This window comes from Physeter macrocephalus, chromosome 1, assembly GCF_002837175.3.
Source record: "Physeter macrocephalus isolate SW-GA chromosome 1, ASM283717v5, whole genome shotgun sequence".
Classification (NCBI taxonomy): domain Eukaryota; kingdom Metazoa; phylum Chordata; class Mammalia; order Artiodactyla; family Physeteridae; genus Physeter; species Physeter macrocephalus.
Genome location: NC_041214.2, coordinates 127,148,384 through 127,155,091, shown reverse-complemented (window position 1 = coordinate 127,155,091; position 6,708 = coordinate 127,148,384).

The window sequence follows — 6,708 nt, the reverse complement described above, 5'->3', positions numbered from 1 at the left end:
GGAACAATAAGATATATTTAATACATTACTATCATAAGCAATGCATAGCCAAAGCTTTCTGCATGGCAGGGTACATTAATTGGGCTACCTGCAACCTCACCTTCAGCTGGCATTTAAAGTCCCCATGCATACAAAATGCACCCCACATCAAGAAAAAGATAAGTATATATATGTATGTATATGTATAGCTGATTCACTTTCTTATAAAGCAGAAACTAACACACCATTGTAAAGCAATTATACTCCAATAAAGATGTTAATAAAAAGAAAAGAAAAAGATATGTAAATACACTCTTTCTGTTTTCTGCTTTAGGGGAAGCAAAGGAAGCTTACTTAGTCAGGAATTGTGGGGAATTAACACCCAGGAATTACCCTCAACAAGCAGACTGAATAAGTGACCAGAATCTAGCCTGCAGAGGCCAACTCTGAAGTATAATCTCAATGTTTCCTCAGTTGGGCACCAACAGAATTCACCTCTACTCATCCACAGATGTTCCTAGCTCCATAAAACATACCTTGTTGTTTTTTCTTACTGATACCCTGGATCACTTTCCAAATTAATCAGTTTCACTCAAGTCCTTGTCACAGCCTTTGAGAAGAATCAGTTGAAGATACAGTGTAATGACAGACATTTCTACATATGATTCCCTGAGAATTTATGTTGGCTTGATGGTGGTAGGATGTGAATACAGTGAATGTGAAATACTGGATTACTGCACCCAGTTCTCTACTCCTCCCTGTTACAGAATTATTTACTCCTGCCATGGCCACGTGACCTTGCAGTGCCTTCCATTCCAGTATAAGAATATATTCCCTTACACCACTGACATATGAACTGGTCATGTAGCTAGAAAGTCTAATGGGATTTTAGTGGCCAAGATGGAAGCAGAAGCTCAAATATGCTTGCATGATTTTTCTTTACCTCTTGCGCTCCTAAGATACACCCTGAAAAGAATATGCCTCAGATAGCAGCTGCTCCTTCAGCCTGAGCTCCAAGATGATATCATGTGGAGTTGACATTATCCCAACTAGAAGTCAGAGACCAACAGGGCCCAGCCAAACCCAGCTTAGATCAGCCAAACTAGAACTGCAAATATGTGGACAAAAATAAATATTCTGTGTACCTGTGAGATTTTTGAGGTTGTTACCCAGAAAAATTTTAATACCATAATTAGTTTCACTAATAATGTTGTAGAACAATAGTTTTACAAAATAGCTTCCTAATTATATATACATAGAGACTTAATATTCAATATTCTAATACTTACCAATTTGTTAGGTGTAAGGTGGTATCTCTCTGAGACTTTAATTTGTATTTTTCTGCCTACTGGTGAGATTATATATCTCTCTATATATTGTTAGCTGTATGAATTTTCACTCATAAAAAATGATTATTCATTTTCTTATAGTTTTCAACTGGGTCTCCTTTAAAGTAATTCATTTATATTTTATGCATTCTTTTGTGTTATTGTTTTGTTTTCCATATTGCAATGAATGCTTCTATTAATTTTGTCAGTATATTTCAGTGATGAGAATTTATTTTGATTTAGTCCATTTACATATATAAATATACATAGTATAATATATAATTTAATATTGGGCTTTGAGAATCTTCTTATCTTTCTTGATCCTTTGATAAAGGTATTCCTATATGTTTTCTTCTATTGATTTTATTGCTTTATTTCATAGTCAAAGTAATATAGACTTTTGTTTCATGTGGTTGGTGATAGACTAATTTTATTTTTCTTTATTAGCTCTTTTCCACTGCTATGTGACATCACAGACATATCTATACCAAGGTTCCAAAATACTTCTTTTTCTGGGTTCTTTATTATGTTTCAAGAGGCTCACTGTCTCTGCATCAACACTACACAGTTTTATTGCTACAGCTTTGTAGTGTTTCTTAAATATCTGGTGGAGCAGACTTCATTCCCTCAACCCCACCCCACGGTATATTTTTTACAACAGTTTTGTCAATTCATGGACCTTTATAATTGCTTTTTTTTTTGCTGTTGAATGTTTATTGAGCTCTAACAATGTGATAGGTGCCACACAAAACATCAGACACAGTACCTGCCCAGTAGGCTTATAATGTAATCTAAGGACACGATCATTTTTTAATGTTGCCATGAGTTGGCTGTTTGTGAAAATGAGGTATTAACTGCATTGGTTAGTGCAGCAAAAAAGCCTGTGAAATCAGACTTTTTAGCAGGTTCCCTATGCAAGTAGGCATGACTGCTTATATTATTCTCTCAAACTATGGTTCCCATTTCTCCAAATTTGGTGACTTTTGAAATGTGTATAAGTGTCTATAAAGACAGACACCAAATGCACATTTCTGAAAACCATGGTTCAAATCTGGCCTCTAGTCCAGAAGAAAAAGTTTGGTTATATATATTCAGAAAAATATCGTTATTCAAAATAGCTCCTAGGAGAAAATAGTGACGGGGGCCAAGTTCCTGTTCAGTGTTCCTAGAATGTCCGCAAGAGCAGTTCCTCAGGGCAGCCTGTCAAATGCCCTTTACTCTCAAGGTCTTTTGTCTTCATAGCCCAGAGATGAAATGCTTAACATCTGCTGGGTTCTGCTTGGGCATGTGCCCCGGGGGAGGTGTGTTTGAGGGCAGAGCCCTCTCAGTGTCTCACAGATCACAATGCAGATGATTCCTGCGTAGGCATTGGCGTTGGTCACTGCGTCCTTGGCAACACACCACACTAATTTAATTTCTATCTCCAGAAAGTAGCAAAACTACCAGAGGCCCCCAGAATGTATCAGTAACTTGTAAAAATGGAACCTGTTAAAATCTGTCACTGATACAATCCATATATATATACTGCTTATGAAAACTTGTCCTTTTATCATCATAGTAAAGTCAAGTGCTAAGTAACATTTTTATCTGTTAACCACTTAGCAGAATAAACTGATTTCATATGGAAGGAAATGTAAGATAACTCATATGTATTTAAAGCACATTATTTAGTTTTCATTCTTGTTACTTCTGTGCCTTCTTTATAGTATCTTCTGTCTCTTCACTTTGATCCTGATGAACTAAGTCACCACTTATTACATTTAGATTCCCAATCCTTTATTTGTGTATATCTTGAATTTCAGTAAGATATGAAATGCAGACTCCAGGGTTGCATTTTGTAATGATACAAGGATCCTGAGGAAATACTTTCACAGAAGCCTTTTCTAATAGTTTTCCCCTGTGCTTACGAAAAGTATCAAAAAAGACCAACTGGCACATTCTGAATGTATGTTCTCAACAAGTAATCTAAGTACAAATGGGAAGCTCTTGCCTTTCTGTTTTGTAAACTCAGATTATGCTGACAAGCCATACTTCTAAATAATTTGATTTGAAAAGGTTGCCTGCATGTACATTTGTCATTTTATAAAGAGCAACCAAATCTCTACCCCACCTTATCTTACAAAACAACACTTAGTATTTTTTAAGTTGCATAAAAAACAAATACATGAATAAATAAACAAACAAATGTATAATGAAGGGCTCTGAGCTCTTGCTCCAAGCAGTAAGTGAAAGAACTGATAAATGAAGTTGAGGTCCTCCCTCAGTGCTTCTCTTTAAATAGTTATGCTAAAAATATTTTAGCTGTCTAAACTCTGTACTTGCTTCATTTTTATTGGAACACACTTTGTGAGCCACAACTGAGTTCCTATATAGGATATCTCCAGAATGCAAATCAGGAAAAAGCAGATTTTATTCAGATTTTTTGTTAAATTGAGCCACTACTGTTTGGTATGGGGGCACTAGATGGGTTAAAAAAAACAGCTAGCCTGATAAAGACATGCTAAAGAAGGTTTACTGTATTTGAACAGTTATGTCAAGACTGGCCCTAAATTCAGTGAAATATTGAAGACTATGGATTGTTTGAAAGTCCTGGTTTTGAGGGCACAGGAGCATGGTCTGAATGAGTCATTCAGAACTCATCGTGCATCCAACTAAACCCAAAATTCATGCTTACCCGTCTTTTTTTTTTTAATGCGACAGTCTCAGTTTTCTCACATCAGTGCTTCTCTTCATGTTAGAACTGCTTATGTCTACAGAGTCCCTGAAGAAGCGAAAATCCTTTTTTTAGCATTAAACATAGCATATGGAGTTCTTCCTCAGCTCTTGGCCTATCGCTGTATCTACAAACCAGAGTTCTTCATAAAAACAAAGGCAGATGAAAAAGTTGAATAATAGCATTATTTTATGTTCTTTCTCTCTAGATTACTGACTTTTGTTATTTTGGTACCAGCATTTGGTCCCATTGCACTCTCTTCCCATACGGGAACATTTAAGAATACATAAATTCTTGCTCCGTACTGTATATGTGAGCTATCATAGGAATTATGTGGATAAATTTCTTTTTGAAAGAAAATTGACGTTATTCAGAAAGCTTGTTTAAAGAAATATATTTCAAGTTATTTGTGAATAAACTTGACCACCTATCTCAATATTCTGTTTGCACACTTTAAATATAAGAGAAAAATTACAATTTAGCTCCTGTAATAGTGAGCATGAAAAGGAAACTGTTCAAAAGTGAAAATGGTCTATGCATATTAAAAATTTCAAAATAGCAAATACAGATGGAGAAATATTTTTGCATATAAGATCTATATGTTTCATTATCAACCTCAATATAAAAGACAAATTATCAGAATATTTAAAAGTGTTGTTTGAAAAATATTTTCCCAAGGAAAGTATATTATTTACTGCTGTTTCAAAAATTGCTTTTACTGAATTTTTTTTGAGTCTAAATAGCTAAGGAGGGATCTATAACTTTATCATTACCCTTATTTTACTGGTGACTGGAAATGTTTCTATTGTATTTCTGTGTATATTTTTAATAAATTATTTTTGGTCTTTTATGAAGACAAATCTTATTAAATTTGAAACATTTTGTATATTTTGTTCAGAAAAAGTTCTGTAGTCTTTACACTTTTTGTTTTAAAAATCTGTCACTTATATGTTCCAATTCAAAATGTCATCTACATTCTCATGTTTTAGTGTGAGCAATGAAGAGGACTTTTGATGAATTAATTAAATTTCATTACTTTTAAATTAAAATATTCAAACTTTAAAAAGTAACTTTTAAGGAAAAAGAACTGGATTGGCATTCCTATGATTTTTTTTTTTTTTTGCGGTACGTGGGCCTCTCACTGTTGTGGCCTCTCCCGTTGCGGAGCACAGGCTCCGGACGCGCAGGCCCAGCGGCCATGGCTCACGGGCCCAGCCGCTCCGCGGCGTGTGGGATCTTCCCAGGCCGGGGCACGAACCCGCGTCCCCTGCAACGGCAGGCGAACTCTCAACCACTGCGCCACCAGGGAAGCCCAACCCTTAGTATTTTTTAAGTTGCATAAAAAAACAAATATGTGAATAAATAAACAAAAAATGCATAATGAAGGGCTTTGAGCTCTTGCTCCAAGGAGTAGGTGAAAGAACTGATAAATGAAGCTGAGGCCTTCCCTCAGTGCTTCTCTTCAAATAGTTAGGCTAAAAATATTTTAAGCTGTCTAAACTCTGTACTTGCTTCATTTTTATTGGAACACATTTTGTGAGCCACAACTGAGTTCCTATATAGGATATCTCCAGAATGCAAATCAGGAAAAAGCAGATTTTATTCAGATTTTTTGTTAAATTGAGCCACTACTGTTTGGTATGGGGGCACTAGATGGGTTAAAAAAAACAGCTAGCCTGATAAAGACATGCTAAAGAAGGTTTACTGTATTTGAACAGTTATGTCAAGACTGGCCCTAAATTCAGTGAAATATTGAAGACTATGGATTGTTTGAAAGTCCTGGTTTTGAGGGCACAGGAGCATGGTCTGAATGAGTCATTCAGAACTCATCGTGCATCCAACTAAACCCAAAATTCATGCTTACCCGTCTTTTTTTTTTTAATGCGACAGTCTCAGTTTTCTCACATCAGTGCTTCTCTTCATGTTAGAACTGCTTATGTCTACAGAGTCCCTGAAGAAGCGAAAATCCTTTTTTTAGCATTAAACATAGCATATGGAGTTCTTCCTCAGCTCTTGGCCTATCGCTGTATCTACAAACCAGAGTTCTTCATAAAAACAAAGGCAGATGAAAAAGTTGAATAAAAGCATTATTTTATGTTCTTTCTCTCTAGATTACTGACTTTTGTTATTTTGGTACCAATATTTGGTCCCATTCCACTCTCTTCCCATACAGGAACATTTAAGAATACATAAATTCTTGCTCCGTACTGTATATGTGAGCTATCATAGGAATTATGTGGATAAATTTCTTTTTGAAAGAAAATTGACGTTATTCAGAAAGCTTGTTTAAAGAAATATATTTCAAGTTATTTGTGAATAAACTTGACCACCTATCTCAATATTCTGTTTGCACACTTTAAATATAAGAGAAAAATTACAATTTAGCTCCTGTAATAGTGAGCATGAAAAGGAAACTGTTCAAAAGTGAAAATGGTCTATGCATATTAAAAATTTCAAAGTAGCAAATACAGATGGAGAAATATTTTTGCATATAAGATCTATATGTTTCATTATCAACCTCAATATAAAAGACAAATTATCAGAATATTTAAAAATGTTGTTTGAAAAATGTTTTCCCAAGGAAAGTATATTATTTACTGCTGTTTCAAAAATTGCTTTTACTGAAATTTTTTTGTGAGTCTAAATAGCTAAGGAGGGATCTATAACTTTATCATTACCCTTATTTTA